This window comes from Rhinolophus hipposideros (assembly GCF_964194185.1).
Source record: "Rhinolophus hipposideros genome assembly, chromosome: 23".
Taxonomy (NCBI): domain Eukaryota; kingdom Metazoa; phylum Chordata; class Mammalia; order Chiroptera; family Rhinolophidae; genus Rhinolophus; species Rhinolophus hipposideros.
Window position 1 is genome coordinate 18,830,866 of NC_138069.1, and position 21,629 is coordinate 18,852,494.

Consider the following 21,629-nt stretch of genomic DNA (forward strand, 5'->3'; position numbering starts at 1 on the left):
CACAGTGCTATGATAGGAGCAAGCATGTGGGACTGAGGGAACATCCAGGACAGGGGAGGCCTACAGGATTCACTCTATAAATGCTTGTTGAATGAGACACGGATGCTGAATTGCAACTTACTAATTGTGTGAGTTTTGGCACATGGGGGCCTCAGTTGTCTTATCTGCAAGCTGGGGGTAATAATACTTTCCAGACAGCCTCTCAGAGTTTTTATGAGCATCAATTAAAATAGTATACTTAAAAGCATTTAAGAAACCCTAGTGCTGTATTGGGAATTGTTCAAAGAAACGATGTGCTCTTCCTGGTGTTGTGTGTGATCATAGTTTCTGAATGTGGAAGTTATTAAGAATTTTGGGTACATTTCCTGAGAGAATAGATTGCAGCCAAAGAAATGTGTCTATGGAAGTTCCTGAGAGACTATTGTGAAGTGTCTTCTTTACAAGACAAAAACACATGACATAGACCCCAGAGACAGCAGTGAAGAATCTAATTTAGTTTGCAGTGGCAGTGAAGAGGATTCTGAAAGGCTTTTATTTCTTTTTTAAAGGGATTTTAAGGAGATGTACACCTCTTCCAGTCATGTTTTACAAGCCTCTAAATTCCCAGTTATTAAATCCATGGGGTCAGTCGATTCCTCTAGAAAATTTAGAAATAACATAATCATTAGCTACCTTGCTTCGATGCCAGCGACAATATAAGAAGAAACAAGGTGGTCTTTATCACTGAGCATCTCCTAGTGTACATGTTGGAACATGGCTACCACACATAAAGTGACGGGGAATGAGAATGACACAATACATAAATTGCATGCAAAGTTGGGGTGTAGAGGAATTATCATAGGTTTATGAAGGCATTGATATTCCCTTGGCACTTGAGGATGGATAAGATTTGGGTCAGGCTGAATGGAATGGGGGGGATTATCAATGTTTCCAAGTGAAAGGAAAGGTATACAGTTGGGAAATTAATAGAGTGAATAGTGCCAGTTTCTGTGATAATTTAATGACTTCCATTTATTAAGCGCTTTCTATATGCCAGGCATGTGCTAAGAGCTTTATGTGTTCTACTCCATTTAATCCTCAGAACAATCCTATGACATTGGTACTATTCACCTCCCTAGTTTGCATATGAGACAATTGACTTAAAGAGAGAGATTAAGTAGTGTGTCATTAGACACATAGCTAATAAGGGGCAAAATCAGGTTTTAAACTAAGATATAGCTGATCCGAAAGTTCAGGTTACTCACCAGCATATTATGCCACCTCTAACTGGGCATCAGAAGGGTTTCAAATAATAAATCATGCACATCTACTGAGGAATTAGCAGCATTTTTGAAACATCCCAAATATCTCTTTAAATTTGAATCGTCCTCCTTCCTCTCTTTCTTCCTTCATCATAATATGTGGTGGCTTTCTTTTTTCTTTTCTTTTTTTTTTTTAAATTTATTGGGGTGACAATTGTTAGTGAAATTACATAGATTTCAGGTGTACAATTCTGTATTACATCATCTATATCTTTTTATTTTTAACAGTTAATTTTTAAAATTTTAAGATCATTCTAATAGGAGAGTTGAGAAAATAGTACTAAGTCCCCATATATCCTTCACGTGCCCTCTCCTTATGTGAACATTTGACATAACTATAGAACATTAACTGAAACTAAGACATGAATTTATAAGTTAGTTGTAACCTTATATGTTAGTTATAACCTTAGTACAATACAACTGGCTAAAGCACAGGACTGACTGAAATCTCATCAGTTTTCCCACTGATGTCCTTTTCCTGTTAAAAGACCCGATCCACCATCCTACATTGCACTTAGTAGTCAGTTTCATATTAGTCTCCAATCTGGGACAGTACCTCTTTCCTTGTTTTTCAGGTACCTTGACACTTTTGAAGAGTATTAGCCAGTTGTTTTGACTAATGCCTGTCAATTTGTGTATGTCTAATGTTTCCTTATGATTAGATTGAGATTATGCATTATTGGGAAGGATGCCAGAGAGGTGATGTGTCTTTCTCAGTGCTTCACACCAAGGGGTACATGATGACAATATATGGTTTTAAAAGTCCCTCAGTGCTACTACATTGCTTAGGCTACTGAGGTGAAAAAAGAGGAAATGTGTCTCTGAAGAGAACAGGGTTTGGAAGTGGGAGGTGATGAGCTCTCTTCCCTGTATCTATCTTCCCTTCCCTACTTCCAAGCTACTACAATGTAGAACAGGACGGATTCCTCTGTCACGTCATTCACGGTACCTGAGCTCCCCTTCTTAACTCTGAAATTCACTCTGAAGGGTCTAAGCTTTTGTCTGAACCTCATTTTCCACTTCAATATGTTTCGGATAGTAGTGACAGTGGAAAGAAGGGCACCAAATGAGTAAAAAGCATTCCAAATAATGTGCTTCCTCCCTGACCTTATTCATGCTCTCAAAACACTTTTCAGAAGCATTAAAAGATGGGGTTGAAAACCTGACGTACAACTTCCATTATGATTGAGGTGGAAAGTTTATATTGAAGGCACTCTTCATGTCTGGGAATAACAGGATATTACAGTCGAATCATTCTTCTCACAAGAGCCTTTGAATTTTACACATAATGTAGATGGGAAATTGCAATCAGATCAATCAGTTAAAGGCACAGTATTAATCCCTTCCTTAATCACTGACTTTGGTGGATACTTTAATTTTATGCAGGAGGCAAATAAGGCTTGTGTGTGAATTAAAAAGGAAAGGATTGTGAGTATAAAGACTTTATCGCCAGTGCTCTCCTGTTGAATACAGTGATTTTCTGGTTACCTGATCTGAAATGAATCATAAGTCAGTGGCATAAGAGAGCAAAAAGCACAATGCAATAAATCAAGGCACCATGTTTTTCCTACGAAGCATAAATATTTGAACATTTGCATTACTGTTTCTGAATAAGTGTATTAAGTAGCTGTGAAATATTAACTCATGTTCTATCAGGTATGATTGAAATATTACATTTAATCTTTAACCCCCCGGGGGGGAACAACCCACAAAATCTCTGTGTTCTATGAAATATTGAAAGAATCTTATTTCAGTATCTTGCTTCATTTCACTGGTCCCACATTTGTGATACAATAGGGCAACTGTGTTGCAGTTGAGAATTTCAGATTTCCATTCTGTTCTTGGGAGAAACAGCACACAAGTGCATCCCACTTTCCCCACTTTCTCTAAAGTTGTTTTTAAGTTGAAATTGATAAATTCAGAAACAGAACTGGAAACCTACAGAGTTTGGGCTTTTTGGTTTTTGTTGTTATTTTTTTGAAACGGAAGATTATTTTTGCAATGTGCTTTATGTTTTTCAAGCATATCATTGTATTAAGAGACATTAAAGCAAGGTTACCAGAGGATAAGGGGGTGGGGGGTGGGTGATGAGGGTATAGGGGATCAAATATATGGTGATGGAAGGAGAACTGACTCTGGGTGGTGAACACACAATGGGATTTATAGACGATGTAATACAGAATTGTACACCTGAAATCTATGTAAATTTACTAACAATTGTCACCCCAATAAATTTAATTAAAAAAAGCAAGATTCATTGCTTGGAATTCCAAGACCAGGAACTCCTTACTTACCTAGGGATCACATACCAATGTTCTATTTTACAAACGGAAGTCATATTAGTCTTATCTATAAAGATAAGACTAATGGTTCTCAGCAGGTGGCTTTTTATAGAAAATGATAAGCGTTCCTCCATAATACAATTTTATTATTATTATCAGATAAATAAAACAACCCACAGACAGTTATATACTTTTCCCCCAGGATAATGCATTTGCCAACTTGCCAGCTAATATGCTACAGTTGTCATATATTTTAATTCTACATATATTTTAAATCTCACCGGAGAACCCAATAATTTTATATAGTCAGTATTTATTAGTGAACCAATACTGATACGTTATTATTAACTAATGTCCATCATTTATTCACATTACCTTAGCTTTTACCTGGTGTCCTTTTTCTGTTCTGTGATCCCATCCGGGATACCATATTACATTTACTTGTCTTATCTCCTTAGGTGCCTCTTGGCTGATTCTTTTTCATGATTAGGCTAGAGTTGCCCGGCTTTTGGGAGGAAAACCACAGAGATAAAGTGCCATTTTTATCACGTCATATCAAGAGTACATTATATCAGCACGACTTACCACTTTTCATGTTGACCTTGATCCTTTGACTGAGGTAGTGGTTGTCAGGTCTCTCCACGATAAAGTTACACATTTTTCTCCTTTGCACGCTGTACTCTTTGGAAAGAAGTCACTATGCATAGCCCACATGTAAGAAGTAAGGGTTATGTTCCTCTTCAAGGGCAGAATATTTATGTAAATTATTTGGAATTCTTCTGCTTGGGAGATTTGTCTCTTCTTTCCCATTTATTTTGTTATTCAATCATTTATTTACGTTGTGGACATTTATGCTTTGAGTTATAGTGCTACTTTACATTATAACTTTATTTGTGGCTCAAGCTTTGGCCATTAGGCATTAGGAACTCATTCATTTGGCTCCTGTGTCCCTTTGACATACCACCATTCTTGTGGGTTTTTGTTGTTGTTGTTGTTACTGTTTTTTTTTCTTCTTTTTTTTAACATTCTTCATTATTTTCTGGTACTGAAGATTTTTCAGGCTTACTTGGAATATTTGCTGCCCCAGTCCTAGAATCAACCATCCCCACAAGCCCTGGTTTCTTTTGTTGGTTAATAGGATTAGAAATCAGGATCTGGGGTTAAGTGTGCTCACTGCTACTGGGGTTACATTGCTTCTAGTTTCTGTCACCTGATGGAACAAGCACATATATGTGTGTATACTGAGTACATAGTCTATGTTTAAATATCACACAGGTGGTGTAACCATCTATATCTACATGAAGCTAAATATGAGTTTATACTGATGTCTCTAATCTGTTCCCATGTGGCTTGTCCTGGCTTTCTCCCCTTGCTTATCGGTGAAATTTGTCTCCAACAGTGAGAAACCTGTTCCAACCATCTACTATCCATTTCCTGAATTGTTCAGTTCTACTACGCATGTACCACCAATTCAGAATTGGTAGCCTGTACTATGTGGGATGCAAATTTACCAAAGAACAGTGCTTATGACCAGTTTCTTTTGCTTTTATTCTCACAGACTCCATTCATTTCCAAAGTTAGCATTTTCCCTCTACCGTCTTCAGTAAGGTTTTTTTCATACATTTGCAATATGATTGGATTTTTTGGTTGTTGATTTAGAAAAATAAAAAAGCTTTTTCTTTCTTTATGTTTTATTCTGGATATTTTCTTCTGGTCTATGTTCCACTTCACTGACTATCTATTCAATTGGGTTTATGGTACTATTAAAAACCTATGGGTTCTTAATTTTGGTTATTACATTTTTCAGTTATCAATTTTTCCACTTGGTTCTTTTTAATAGTTTCCAGTTCCCTGTCCAAATTTTCAGTTATGCCTATTATCTCTTTGAATATATTAAACATAGGTGGTGTCTCATGACTTTTTTATTTGTATCCCTTGTGAATTCGTTTACATTGCCATTTTTCCTCTTTGTTTGTGATCCCATTGTCTTATTTTTTCTTCTGCCTGGTTAAATTGTTATTGAATTCCAAATTGTATTTGAAAACATGTCATGGTAAAGTGAGGGGTAAGATGGTGCTCTTCTAGAGAGGGTTTATTTTTGTCTGTAGCAGGAGTCAAGGGCCTCTGGAAGTCCTGAATTACCTTAACCCAAATTCAAGGACTGAGATGGTTTGATGTAGGACTTCTGTTCTTGTGAAGATTGGTCTGTTTATGGTGTATAGCTCTTTGGGAGGCACCCAAACAAAAGTGTGGGGAGTTTCCAGGGCTCTCATCCCTTGGTGGACTCGGGACTCTCTTTCTATGCGTAACTCAACACTCAGAATCTCTGCTCAGCTTCTCAGTCATAGCTTTTGGGACTGACTGCTACCCGATGACTTCTGTAAAAAGAGGTGGTTGGGTCAAATGACCCGTAAAACTCTTGGGCATGAGGCGCTGAGCTGTGCTTAGACATACCGTATTTCCCCGAAAATAAGACCTACCCCCAGAATGAGGCCCAGTTAAGATGTCAGCCAGATGGATGCATTTAGTACATTATGACGATGTTCCAGAAGATGACATGTATTTGAATAAATGTAGATTATTGTACATGAAAAAAATAAGACATGCCCTGAAAATAAGCCCTAATAGAGCAAAAATTAATAAAAGACCCGGTCTTTTGGGGGGAAACACTGTAATTCCTACCTATTTCTATTTTAGTTGTGAGACTGAAAGTGCACACAGGAAACACTGAGAACCAGTTGGGTAGTGGAGTGCTAAATTGCATTGCAAGGGCAAATAGAGAGAAGGAGAGTTTGTGTTACGTTGGTGCTTGTACAATATAAAGAATAAGCATAAAACAGGCACATAAAGGAGAAGTGAGTGGGGGTTGCTGTGTAAGCCATGGAATTGGACTGATTGGCTCTCCCCACCCCATTTTTATATTTCCATGTAGGACATGTTCTCTGGTCACTTAAATATGTGACACAGTCTATCTCAATTTTAATAAAATAACCCCTTTAATAAATTAAATCTGTTTTTGTTTGAGGTTGGAGAGATACTTCTATTTTTATATATCTTTCCCCGTGGGCCTTAAAAAGTGGACCTGATTTCCAATTCCTCACCCTCTCTTTTCAGATTTTCTAGGAGCCTTGGTTAGAATTCTAGCCTTAAGTTTGTGTCTTGTTAATTCTGTGGCATTTTGAGCTTCGGAGGATTCTTCATTAGCAAATGGGAGGAAATGTAGAAATGAATGTGAAAGCTCATTGAAAGCCAGAAATCACATGTGAATTGTTTACTAATTAATATTTTGGCAGGGACGTATGTCATCAGACAGTGAGCCATGGAGATAATGATAAGATTGCACAGCTCTGGATATGGGAAGACAATAGATGATACCATTTCTCTGTCTAAAACCCTCCGTTATTGCTCTTATCTCAGAGTCAAAGTCAGGGTTCTCACAATATCCTTGGAGGCTTGATGACATCTTTCCCACTTACCTCTCTTCCCACATTTCTGGCCCGTTTTCCACTCACTCTTCTCCAGACTCACTATCTAACCTTCGTGCTGCTCCTTGAACACTCCTGCCTACTCCCACCTCAGGCCTTTGTCCTTCATGGCTCTACTGCACAAAATATATTCTCTAGATTGCCATAAGGCTTTCTCTATCGCCTCTTTTAGAATTTTACTGAAATTCATCTTCTCAACTGAGAAAGGAATTTGATTGTTTGGATATATCAATATTTTGTTCTTTAAATGAATATTTAGTGGATGTAACTCAAAGCCAAATTTTATCTTAATGACTTCTGCAAAGTAGCCACCATTTGTTCATTGAGTAAATGGACAAAGTCTGATGATTTCTTAATGCTATCTGGAGTTATATTCAGTGCTTTTTTGATAATGCATCCTAGGCAAACACAAATATTTCTTTGTTTTGAAGAGTTTACATTAAATTACTCTTCTCTGTAAACATGATGATAGAAAATGGAGGACTCAACTAGCAAATATGAAGCCTGATGAAGAACAGCTCTGCCCATATATCACCTGATCTCTGGGATTCAGTGGCCTCATCATTATATCATTCCTGTTCAATGGCTCCCCCATTTTCCTTAGGATAAAGGCCAGAATTCTTACCATGGCCACAAGGTCTGGACCTACATGTCTCTCAACCCCATCTGCTTTGCACCCTGCCTTCCCCAACATTCTAGACTTCTTTAAGGTCTTCGAACATGCCATTCTTCCTCCAGCCTTATGACTTTTGCCAATAGTAGTCCTTTGCCCAGGAATACTTACTTCCTTCTTCATGTGTCTTGCTAACTCTTATACTTCAAATCCCACAGCAACCATCCCTCCCTGAGAACATTTTCCCTGACCTCGCTTAACAGGTCAAAGTCTCCTCATGCATTCTTACAATAACACAGAGTTGTCAAGTCACAATAATGATACATACTTCTTTTTGCAAGTATCTATCACAGCTGTGACTTTACATTTATTAGTCTGATTCTTTGTTTATTTTTTATCTCCCTCACTAAACTATACAAGGACAGAGATTATGTGTATATTTGCTCTCCAATCCCCAGCATCCAGCACAGTGGCAGCACCATTTAAGATACAAATTATTTGTTAAATAAGTAAATGGATGAATAAATATTAAAATGAATAAGTAAACACAAAAAATAACAATTTGGGTTTTTGAGAATCTCAATTAGCTTTTAAAAGAATATTATCATCTTCCCATATCCAGAGCTGTGCAATCTTATCATTATCTCCATGGCTCACTGTCTGATGACATGCCTCCCCCCCAAAATACTAATAATAAACAATTCACATGTGATTTTTGGCTTTCAATGAGCTTTCACATTCATTTCTACATTTCCTTCCATTTGCTAAGGAAGAATCCGAAGCTCAAAATGCCACAGAGTTAACAAGACACAAACTTAAGGCTAGAATTCTAACCAAGGCTCCTAGAAAATCTGAAAAGAGAGGGTGAGGAATTGGAAATCAGGTCCACTTTTTAAGGCCCACGGGGAAAGATATATAAAAATAGAAGTATCTCTCCAACCTCAAACAAAAACAGATTTAATTTATTAAAGGGGTTATTTTATTAAAATTGAGATAGACTGTGTCACATATCTATGTGATCAGAGAACATGTCCTACATGGAAGTATAAAAATGGGGTGGGGAGAGCCAATCAGTCCAATTCCATGGCTTACACAGCAACCCCCACTCACTTCTCCTTTATGTGCCTGTTTTATGCTTATTTTTTATATTGTACAAGCACCAACGTAACATAAACTCTCCTTCTCTCTATTTGCCCTTGCAATGCAATTTAGCACTCCACTACCCAACTGGTTCTCAGTGTTTCCTGTGTGCACTTTCAGTCTCACGACTGAACATGCTGAGTTTGAGATGTCTGTTAGTCTCTGCCATGGAAAAACATTTTCAAAGGCTACATATTGCCTGCCTCTTGTAACAAAAAAATTCAGTGTTATAATATGAACAAAGACTCTGCCTCTTTCTTTGGTCTTATCAAAGATTCTGACCTTGCAAGTCAGATTAAATCACTCTTCTACTTAAAACTATCCAATGGATTTTCACTGAATTTAGAGTAAAATCTAAGTTCCTTACCACAATCTCCAAGACCCTTCCTACACGCCTTTCCTGCCCAATTTACCTGTAACACCCTTTTCTTTATTTGTTATACTACCTATATAGTATATACTACTTTTACTATATATATATACTACTTATATACTACTTATATACTTACATAGAGGCCTTATTTCTGAGTCCTGAACATGCCAAGATCATTTTGGTCTTAGGGACCAGGAGTTGCTGTTCTCTCTTTCTGGAATACTCTTCCCACTGTTTTTTGTTTCTTCTGTACCAGAGACCATGTGTTATCATTCAGATTGCAACCTGTGTGTTATCACCTAAGAAAGTTCTTTTGTTATCATTATTATTATTTTCATAGTCTCTCTCATCCTCTAAAATTATTCATTCATTAATTTGCACACTCATTAATTGTCTTTCTCCTCCCCTCCCTCACAAGGCATCCTATCTGACTGTTTGCCACTGTATTCTCAGCACATTCTAATACAGTGTCTGGCACACATTAGGCACTTAGTAAATATGTGTTAAATAATTGAATAGAAGTAGGAAGAAAAGAGGTAGAGAGAGAAAACCCTATTCTCTCTTATAATCAAATACAAAACCTGTATCAAATATTGTCATTCTGTTGGCTACAATTTTGCCTCCATTGATTAAAGCATTTTATGTCGTAGACCTTACAAATTGCAAAGTATTTCATGTGGGATTTTGTACAAAATCAGTAGGTCAGGCTATCCCCATTTTACATATGCAAATGAGGCTTACTGGGACCAGATAACCTCCTCAAGCTTACTCTGCTTTTAAGTGACAGTCTGACCTGACCTTGAATCCATGCCTCTTGACTTTGAATCTGGTGTTCTTTCCATATACCGTGCTCGTTCTCTATGATACCCTAGGCACTGATATTGTCTCAAGAAGCAGCATGTAATCAAATGGGTCAGATAAAATTAGAAGTGGTCTCAAATTTTGCTGACTCCAGTCTTTGTCCATTTTTAGAACCAAAATCAGATTTATTAATATATTCCGCCTCTGGTGTGTTTAAATAACCTTCTTTAATTTACATACATATTTCTTAGACTGACTGCTGGCCATATAACTGGGAATACAAGAAACCTCCCAGGGACTATGCTTTTTTTAAAAATTTTACCTAATTTTACAGTCTCTGGGGGCTTTATAATCTCTGAGAAGCCTGAATTAACATTCGTTTCAATCTGCTCACAAACCACTTTGCACAGCGTTCATGGCAAGGTGAGGGATTGTGAGCCATTTCCACCTGGGCTCTGGTAGAGCTGCACAGAAGACCCGCCACACACAGACTCTTTCTGCAAATCTGCTCCTGTCAGTCTCCCCGTGGGCAAAAATAGAGCCCATTTAACAGAAGTAGTGCTTCAACAGGATGAGGGAAGGGTGCGTCTCCCAGAGATGGAAGACTTCCCAGAGGCCTTGAAATTGACGGTTTACTTTAGAATTCTTTACTTACTTATGTCACTTCCACAGACACTGTGCTCAGAACTGTGTGTGCATTGGGGCATGGGAGAGTGTTCAGAGATTCAAAATTTAGCTTTTGTTCTAAGAGGTGTACAGTTTAATAGGGAGATATAAGACTTACTCTCAAATAGCTATAATGCAAATTAGAATTTAGAATAGATGCAGAATAGATGAGAATTAGAGTATGGGGTTAACAGCTTGATCCTTGGAGTCAGACAGAGTTAGAGTTTGGGTTGTGACTCTACTGCTTATTAGTTAACTTGTTTTAGACAAGATACCTAGCTTCCCTGAGACTTAGTTTCCTCATCTGTAACACTGGGGTAACAATACCTATATGTATTGTTATACATAATTGCATGCATGATATATTTATGTAAATGATTAACACAGTTTTTGGCACATGCTACTTGATCAATAAATGTTAACCTTTGTAATTAGTATCTCTCTCTCTCTCTATTTCAATTCTCCCTTTGCTATTAATAAGTGACTGCATTTTACACTGAAGAAACACCATTAGTAAAGTTGTGAAAGGGAGAAATTGCAGGATGTATGGGGAAGTGGCCCGTCCCATGTGGGTGAGAGTCTGGGGTTGTGTGGAAAAGTCTTGAAATATAAGAAGCGGTAAATCTGGAATGGTCAATTAAGGTGAAGCTTCAAGAGTTTTGAGTGACAAACTGAGGAATCTATATTTAAATCAACAAGTATGAGCAGATAGTGAGGGATGGCGTGCTGTTTACAAAGTTCTGGAGTCATACTTACCTGGGTTCACACCCCAGGTTCACTGTTCACTGCTGCATGATGTCGGGCCAATTATATAATGTCTCTCTGCCTCAGTTTCCTCATTTGTAACAATATGACCCACATCATAGGCTTATGATGAGCTTTGGGAGGTATTACAGGTTCGTTATTAGCTGAGAGCCTAGAAAAACCCTAAATAAATGGTTGTTCTTTTTCTTTTAACAGAAATGAATAGTTGATTTGCAAGTAACAGAAGCAAAAGACAACTATTTCTGTGTTATTTTGTAACCAAAATGGGCATGATGATAAATTTTGAGTAAAGATTGCCACAAAAGGTGACATTTTAAACCTCTTCTCCAATCCCCAAAGATTTGGATTTTCTCCAAGTGTCCTGACAATTTCTACAGTGACTGGAGGTGACTGTAAGAATTTCTGTATAAAGTGGCATGTGCAGGGACAATTTTACATATACAGACATGCCTTTGGCAGCTTGTAATTTGTGGTGTATCAATATAGTGTATGCAGTAAATCTAGTCCTGAAAAGTTGGGTATACATTAGTTTTTATGACTTGACTATTTTAAGCAGAAAGCCATGTTTTTCTTTAGAAAAACGCTATTATTAATTTATTTTTAAAATGAAAAGAGATCACCACCCCATTTATTATCTTTCTAAATTCAAGTGTTTATTTATTTGGGTGAGCAAAAGACTGCATACATTTTATCTTCTGAATAGCACTATGGAGAGGGCTACCAAAAGGCAAATCCGAGTTCATCTTGATTTTTTTTTTCTTTTCTGCCTTTTCAGAAAATCTACAAATATTTCTGCCTGCTATTATTCATTTTCAGTGTGTCAGTCACATCTGATATGAGCCCCATATCAGGGACAAACTTTGGACAGGTGGTCTTAAGGCTTTTCATGAAAACTCAGAGTAGATGAGTAATAAATAGGAGAGTCTCTTTCCTAGAGAAAACTCAGAGTCAAAGTCCTCATCTTTGCTTAGTACAGGACAGGGTGACCATTGGCATCTGTAGTCTCATAGGTGGTTTTTTTCTCTCAGTGACATTCAACCAGATCACAAAGAACCATTTCACTGACTTCTTTGGATTTCTGGGATAACAAGTCACATGTCAGAAAACCTTAATGGAACATTTTTCCAGAAAAGACATGCAACTAGATCTTGCTACGTAAGGCAAGCCAAGGGGCAGAGGCTGAGGGTCCGAAGTTTCATTCGTATCTAACTATTTCTAACTCAGTGATTAGAGCATGGCAATCACAGCCCAAGGCACGTTCTTTTTTCTCATCTTGTTTTGTCTAGTTTGTCTCTTTCTCCCGGCTCCCCACCCACCCACCTGCCCTCGCTCTCTCTCTTTTCCTTCCTCACTATGAGTTGATGTCTCTAATATTCGGAACTCATTTGGTTAGTGACCATTAGCGAATCAATAGGTCATTTCTATGACCTATTACTTAAAGTCAGACCTACTTGGAGCCATTTCTAATTCTCTTAATAAAGATGGTAGAGTTAAGAGTATTATAATTTAGATGAATACACATGGGAAGGGAGTACCAGCTATATCCAGGATAGTTTATGCTTGAAGATTGATGGTCATCTCACCATGTCCCACGTTGTACCCCCTTTTCATTGTCATTTTTTTATCCTTAAGCTAGCATGTTTTATCCTCCTATCCCACCACTTATAGATAGATCCATATATTACACATTTATGGAATATATAATTGTACATTTCAGATAGCTATCCTATATATCATTTCTCTTTTAGTCATACAATATTGGATTCTGGGTATCAGTAAACTTTTTTTTTATTACGATAATCCTCAAACATCTATAAAAGTAGTTAGAGTAGTGTGGTGAACCCCACATCAGAGACAAGATACTTCTTGTAGCTTCATGAACCCCAGAAATGTGACGAGCACAAGCAGGTACTTTATACAAGTTTGCTCATCAAGCTGTCTGTGTCTCAAATTTATTACCTCCTCCCAAAAAGGAAACCACTTTGTATAATTACTATTTGGAAACCCTCTTCCCTTTTTTTTGTTCAAAAACGAACTTGTTGCAGATCTGTGGCTATAGAAAATAGAAATTTTCTAAAAAAAGAGGACCATTTGGGTAACTTCTGTAGTTTTCTAAAGATGTTATACTTATTGAGTGGAGAGGGACTTATACATGGCTTTTTCCTTTACAGAAAAAATGTGTCTTTTAAAATGTGTCAGTTTGAGATCATGGCTATTTGAAGGTACTTGACCCTGAGCGATTAACCTCGAAGAGGCAGGTGAATTTTTTTACATAGACATCGAGACCAAATTAAATGCTAATGAAAACTGCAAGCATGTTTTATACTTAGAACTTAAAAAAAAAGGTTTTTTTTTAAATATATAAATTTCCTTTTTTTCCCAGGGATTCGCCAAAGTGTTGTTGCCTGCTATGTTTTTACCGAATCACTATCACACCGATTCCCACATGGGACTCGGGGAAGAAGTAGGCAGCTAATTATGGGCGTCTCTAGGGTAACAACCTGCTCTCTACTGGCCTGTGTATCCAAGTCTGGTTAGGTCTCTAGAGAAAACCAATCTTGTAGGCAAATGCATATCCTAATACCCACTATATTAACCTGCAAATCACTTTCCTTGAGATTGAGAATAAGCTGGCAACGCAACCAGAAAACCGTCTTCTTCCTCTTTTGATTGTATTAACCCTTGCCCCAGCTAATTTCCAATATTGAGTAAAGGAGCCAAAACGCCTTTGACTATGGACATTGTGGTCAATGAGACTAGAAGAACTGCTGTATAGAGATGTGCCCTACATGCATGGGACCTTCAGTAAGTACCTGTACACTGTTGTTCCTGCCTTCCAAAAAACTGATAAATGAGTAGATAGGTATCATGGTTTGATCAAAGGCATTTATCATGTTATTCCAGTTAGTTATTAGAAAAATGTACATGGAACACTTCAAATACACCCTAAAAGTGCATGTATAAAAGATGCTGACAAGCTCAAGTACCTTTTATTCGGCTGGAGAGACAAGTATGGTTCAATGTATAGTGTGATTAAAGTATTAAATAACAAGAGATAGTAGATAGCTGTATACAGTTGCCCTGAAGTTAAAATGAACTTTAAGTGCAATATGCAGCAATTCATGGGAGAAAGAGATCACAATTGCTAACAGTCTTTGTGTCCTTCATTCACTGACACATAGACTTTAATTCAAAGGGAGGGAAATAAGGAAATTACTCATATTTCTTAAATAGTTACTACTTTTGAGCTTTCTACAGCTATTCTTTCTGAGGCTCAATCTCATTTCCCCTGTACAACTCTATGAATTCAATGCTATCATACCCATTTTAGAGATGAGGAAATGGAAGCCAACTTTAGTCATTTACTTAACAGAGAGACAACTCTAAGTCAGTGGTGAAGCTGGACTCACATCCCAGTCTATCGGTCTGGAAGCCCTGCTCATTGACTGCACCACACTCCTCCTGAAGACTGTTGGTGAGCCATAGAGGGTATGAAGCATATCATCATGGGAACAGTCACTAGGTTAGCAGGTTAGACATGAACATAGATGCTGCCTGATCAGTATCAAATTGAGATGCTCTTCTAAACAAGTATTTTCTTTTCTATCGTCTCTACAGGATTTTGTTGCCATTTCTAAATGAGGAAATTTACAGAGCCAGTGGGTGGAAGCAAAGATGGGCCTATTTGTAGACCTTGTCACTAGCCCCCTCTATATACCCCGAACCTGTCTATTGGCATTGTGCTCATGTAAGTGACTGAAAAATGAGTTCATTTGTTTGGATGCATCATTTAAAGTGTGCTTTCCCTTCAAGAGAAAGATGTCTTTTCTTCGCATGTATGAGTGTATCATGCTTCGTACCCAGTGGATGCTCAAGAAATATTTGATGTTGGCTGAGTAGGTGATGGTGATGGTACCCTGAGTTTCTTTCAAATCAAGACCATCAGGCTCTTGGCCAGTCAAAGAGAACCAATAGATGTCCTGTCAAAAGCTAGAGAAAACCCTTTAGTCAGCAAAAGACCCCTTATTTTGAAATGCCAAACTTTTCTTAGTTTCTAGTTAGGAGGCCTTGCCCAGAGTAATTCAGCGTTGCAACTATTTTCTATCATATCCTAATGTTCACTACTATACTTGTATATTGTCAAGGGGACGAATCAGAGGGCCAGGAGTTTACAAATCAGTCTCTAGGGACTTTGCATTCCATCTTTCCAGCCAGCATGAAGCTATGGGCATTGCCTAATATGCCTAGTTCAAAAGCTGAGAAGACTTTGAAGGACATATGGACCAGGGCACCCAATGGCCAGTAAGCAGCTTGGGCCCCCTCCATTCACACAGTTTATGTATGAGGAGACAAGAAGAAGTGCTGAGTCTGAGACTGGATGTGGGTGACCTCTCCGGTGGCCCCATGTGCAGTCTTCAGATCGCCAGAATCATGCAATCACCCAGTCTAGGACGCACCTCGTGATGGGCTGATGTGCGTTTATTGTCAGCATGCAGGACTTGGGAAGAAACCAGCTATGCATGGCCTCTGAGCAGCTAGAAGGGGCCCAGCTATCTCCAGAGGAAGGAGAGATTTCAGAGATAAAGCAGTTAAACAAAGTCCCAAAGACATACGATGACCAGAGAAAGAACATGAAGTTCTGCAGCCTTCTGAAGGAGCAGTTGTCAGGACAAGCCTCTTGTGTAGATCCACGGAAAGGGTGAAGGAGCTTGGGTCTCCTTCAGGAAGAAGAAGGCACAGTCAAGCAAATAAACCCTTCCTATTCCCGAGAATAAGTAATAAACTTACTTATTGCCCACTTCCCTCCCAATGTAAGCAAAATGACGAGGTCAAGGAAAACATGAAGAAAGCCATATGGTCGTGTGGGCCACAGTCACGAGTGTATAATTGATGTAGCATATTGAAAAAGATGGTCACCTGTTTCTTCTTTTATTTTTAAGCTCAGCTTTTGCCTTGACAGTTTCACAATACATGTCTTATCTTTGGGTTTGTATTTGCCTTGGTGAAAGAGATCATTATCCTAAGAAAATGTTCTATGGGTACTTTTTCTTAAGGAACTATTCATATCATTTTTATAAATGGATGTAATTAACTCATAGACTGGCAGCTTTCTTTGAAATCTTCTCTTCCCTCCTTCCTGAGCTTGTTCTAATCTCTGACTATAACATGTAAATATCTGTCTTGAATTGATGAAATGACCCCATGTGGGTCCCAGTCAGCTCAGCAACAGAAACTGTCATGCTCGGGAACTGAGTATCACTGATGTAAGGTAAAAATTAACAAACTAAAGTGTAACAGAAGGAAAACCTCCCAGTGAAATCCCTCTAAAGACTCCCTTTACACAAAGCTGAGACTTTAGGAGAGAAATGTTGAAGGAAAATAATTACTAGAATAATAACTTACACATGTGATTAAAACACAATACACTGGAAGAAGGGAGCTTTCTTAGAAGATTAATTTGAAATAGAATGTGCCAGAGCCTCCCTCTAAGTGTCCTCAAGCCTGCCTCTCTGCTTCCATTAAAGGGTAGAATTTTACCCAACAATCACCTCACCCTTTGTCCCTTTCTGCAGAAATTCTTTCATCCAGAGATTTCAAAGTGCTTTTACAAATGTAAATTAACAAGCCTCCTCATCACGTCTCTCCACAGAGGTGATTCATTTAAGTAACACAGAAATTTATCTAGATGGCTTACTCAAGGTCACCCTGAGAAGTCCTCTGTGTCGTCTGGAAATGGATATTCAAAGTGTAAAAATACCTGGCAGCCTCATTGCAGATCCAGATTCATGGCTTCCTTTTGCAAGTACCACTGGAGGGACGGATAATTTTCCTAGATCTTTACAACAGTGCATCTGCCAGTTGGCCTTTCCTCAGCCTCACCAAGCACCCACAAGCCTGGAAACCCAGACTTCAGCCCTCTTCTTTCCTGTCCTAACTGAGCGAGGACAGAACATGACTGTTTTTAAAGATTTTGTTTTTTGTTTTTATGAATCATTTTGATTCAAAACGTAGTTGGCTATGTTTTCTTGTGTTCCCCCAAGCTCTTCTATTAGTCCAGTTAACAAATCTTTATTTATTTAAAATAAGGGCTTCCTATTTTGTTGCCACTCCCCATGCTATGCTAGACAAGGGGAGCGCGCCAGGAATGATCCGCCCTTCATGGGAAAGACAGTAAGCAGCAATCAGAAACACTGTGGTCAGTGCTGAGAAGATGACACACTTTGTGAGCTGGGTGAGGTGGGTGGGAATGGGTGGCTCAGGGCAGCCCTTGCTCAGCAGGTGATATTTGAACTGAGACCTGGAGCATGAGAATAAGTCAGACTAGTAAAGTACTGGAGGCAGAGTGCTCCAGGCAGGGGGAACAGTGAAGATAAAGGGGCTCACGTGGGAGAGAACTTGGCATCTTTGAAGACAGCTAAAGCTAGAGTGAGCTCGAGAGAGGCTAGCAGGAAATGTGGTTGCAGAGGAAAGGCAGAGCTTGTGGCCTGTGGGAAGGTGTGTAGATTTTATTCTGAGAACAATGATCCATCCGTGAAGGGTTTTAACAAGGAGGTGACATGATCTGATTTATGTTTTAAAACTGGTAAATTGTGGAGCCTATCCTTCCTCTGCAAACATTTTTATCTATCTCTACATATTACAGGATTCATCAGGCAGGGCAGGTTTTCTTATGCCTTATAACCACCGAGGAAATATGAGTAGGAAACTGTACGTGTTCTTCCCACTTTAATTCTGCTTTTCGTACTTGCTAGAATGGCACATGCAGGAACACAAAGTAAAACCTTGTTTTAAAAGGGAAAGACCTGCCTAGCTCTGTAGAGCTGATGCATTGGTTCTTCCATCACTAATTAGCTGGTCTTCTTGCCCTTTTCACTGAGGAACCTGCAGTGTTCCTTTGACTCACCTGTCCTCCCCTATGATCCCAACAGCATGTGGCATATACCTATGCGTGACTCGTCTCACCTTGTATTGTCATTAAATAGTTCCCCTCCCCTCCTTGCCCTTATCATCTGTTCCTGAGTTCTTTGAGGGCTGGGAACCATCTACCTCATCTTTGTATTTCCAGTCATTAACACAGAGCCAGGTCCAGAGTAGGTACTCAAAAAATGAGGGACAGATGAGCAATCAGCCTAGTGACTATAGAGTGGATTGTCCCAAATCAGGACACATTTGAGTGTAAAAGGGAATGTGATTAATGATTATGTTGTCTGGGACAGCAGGGTAAAGTTGGATTGAACGCACTGAACTGGGATGTATGGTTACCTTGATAATCACTGTTTAGAATTATGAACAAAATTATGAACTCTCCAATTCTGGAGATCTTTTTAGAAGGCACTGGTACCTCATTGTCTGGGCTGGGTTAGACCAATGGTTCCCAAAGCCTGGGAGCCATATTAACAGAGAAAATGATTATGAGTAGCAAGGGCATCAAGATTAATATAGGTTCACACTTTCATGATATAATTCCCTTTTCAATTCTACCTTGGCATTTCTAATTATTACCAAGAGAAACTGTCAGTTTGGTGCTAGATTATCTTTAACCCCCCTCAAACTCCTGCTAATCTTCCTTTTTAAATGAAAAGTGAATGAACTTCCTGATCAGAACCTTTGAATAGGAAATGGTATTTGGCTGGAATTTAATATTATTATGTTAATTATATTGATTTTATGCTTTCCTTTTCTTCATGGCAAATTATGATCATTTTCCAGGTAGGATGGGGATACAAAATTTCATTTGCAATTAATCTTTTGAAGTGAAAAATACAAGATTTAAAATATATATGACAAAGGTCATACATAGATTTGGGCAAAAAAGCATGAAGTTGATGTGCAAATGACTGAAGTTTGGGAAACTAGATCAGATGATTCCTAGCCTTGTTTCTAAGCCTACCTTGAGGGTCCATTTTTTGGAAAATATTCATATGAAATTAATTTAAATTAATTTAGGAAAATAAATATGTCACATATATATTACTTTTATTTATTTTTATAATCTTTTTCTCATTATAAGCATTATCCATACTTATTCTTGGAATATGATCCTGGAATATACATAATGGTATAAAGATAATTTAAAAAGTAAAAGGCACAGAATACCACAATTCAGGGGAAAATGCATTTACTATGTTAGCTTTTTCTTTCTTATTTTGTACTTTTAGAAATGCAATTTTGAATTCCAAAATGTTAATACCTATGTAAATCTGAATTTACATATAATAAATTAAAAGGATATGGTTTTGTTTATTAAAAGCAACGAACAATAGAGTTATATTAAGTATCAAACCTTCCCTTATATACTTAAGTTTGTTACTCGAAATTTATATACCTGTAATATGTAGCCCCATACTTATCCAGTAATTTAAGACACATCTTTACTAAATAAAATTTCATACAATTTCAATCAGTTAAAATGAGATGAGAGAAGTTTCCTTTTTAAAATTATGTACTTAAGCCCCTGCTTTTCCTACTTGCTAGAGACACATACTTTCCAGTTCTTTGAAAACTTACCTTTCTGCTAGGGAAGAATGAAAACTTAGCAGATTGAGCTGTTCTGATTTTCAGTGAGAGGAAATGGTTTTGGCTGTATTTCCATTCCAAGCCAACACGTGTAGGGAGAAAATTATTTACTTACAAGAATGGTACAGGTGTTGACAATATCTATTTCCATTTTTCCCAAAGTGAAACATTAGCAAGGCATAACATTATTATCTTAATCACAAACAGGCAAGATGGTTAGAAAACAATTACAACAGCAGCAATAACAACCACTCCACACCAATACGATGACCTGCTATTCCGCTGACAGCTTCACGTTGCTCTCCCTCCCTAAGGATTTCTCTCTTGCACCATCACTTGATTTTGATGTTATAAGGTGAGAGAGGTTGGGATTATATGATCTTGTAAGAGCACTCTGTCAGGAAATATAATGAAACCAAGGGATAACTCATGATCTTAAAACAAACCCCTGTCCATTCCCACCAGCTCCGTTCAACCTGAATACCCTCAGTTTAAAATACTGTAGTTTCCACGGAGACCAGGATTCCATGAAGTTGCTTGTATTCTCTGTATCTTAGAAACAGTGCTTGGTTCTTAGAAGACTCTTTAATATTGTTGAATGAATGATCCATCATCATAATAGCTACTATGTCTAAATACCCAAGGTGTGTTTGGTGCTATGATTTGCTATACCAATTCCAGTAGTTATTGTCTGTACTGTCTCATTGAGGAAACAGGCTCAGAAATATTAAGTAGGTGGTACCTCGGTTTTCGAAAGTCTCCATTGACGAACATTTTCGTTTATGAACGCCGTAAACCCGGAAGTAAATACTTCAGTTTTGGAACACGACTCAGAAGTCGAACATGTCACTCGGCTTCCGCTGAGTGCAAGATCCTGAGGCCTAGCTGTTGGCTATTTTTGAACGTTTCAGAACTTGTGGATTATGTTTGAAAACCGAGGCACCACTGTAAGGTGTTAAGTTCACACAGTGATGGGAGTAGGATTCAAAGCTGGATATGTCTGAGGCCAATGCTTCAGTTTTTTTCTCCTACAGAATGGAAAAGAGTTATACCACCTCAATAAGGGCTTCATATATGAACAAGGAAAACACCAATAGTGCAGATTCAGATTCTTTTGTGTGGTCTGATGATGGTAACATTACTTAAACAAACAAACAAAACCAAAAAAAGAATCCATGTGTGTTCCTGGGATTTTGAAACAGATTTTCTCAATGAGTTGCCTCTAATGGGGTGGGGAGAGCCTTTGGTGAATGACAGACAGACATTGTTAAAAGTTTTAGGCTCTGTTGAGTAATGTACATATATATACATGTACGCGGTCTGACAATTAAGTTGCAAACTTGTTGCCCCGATGTTGCTCACATTTTTTGATATCAGAGGGATTATTTATTATGAATTTACACCAACTGGACAAACAGTTAACCAAGTTTACTATTTGGAAGTGCTGAAAAGGCTGTGTGAAAAAGTTAGACGACCTGAATTTTTTTGCCAACAATTCATGGCTCTTGCATGACGACAATGCACCAGCTCACACGGCACTGTCTGTGAGGGAGTTTTTAGCCAATAAACAAAGAACTGTATTGGAACACCCTCCCTACTCACCTGATCTGGCCCCCAATGACTTCTTTCTTTACCCAAAGATAAAGGAAATATTGAAAGGAAGACATTTGGATGACATTCAGGACA

General features: G+C 38.1%; 1 protein-coding gene across 3 annotated transcripts in view; it reads left to right on the forward strand.

The window, feature by feature from the left end:
• KCTD16 (potassium channel tetramerization domain containing 16) overlaps nt 1-21,629 on the forward strand; it is a 224,389-nt gene that overhangs the window by 27,841 nt on the left and 174,919 nt on the right. Inside the window, exons 3-4 of one of the 3 annotated variants that reach the window (XR_013992424.1) lie at nt 15,045-15,174; nt 21,584-21,626. The exons of the other annotated variants lie outside the window; for them this stretch is intronic. The gene's annotated coding sequence lies outside the window, so the exon portion shown is untranslated. Of the gene's footprint in view, nt 1-15,044; nt 15,175-21,583; nt 21,627-21,629 lie in introns of those variants that run through there. 3 annotated transcript variants of the gene reach the window in all.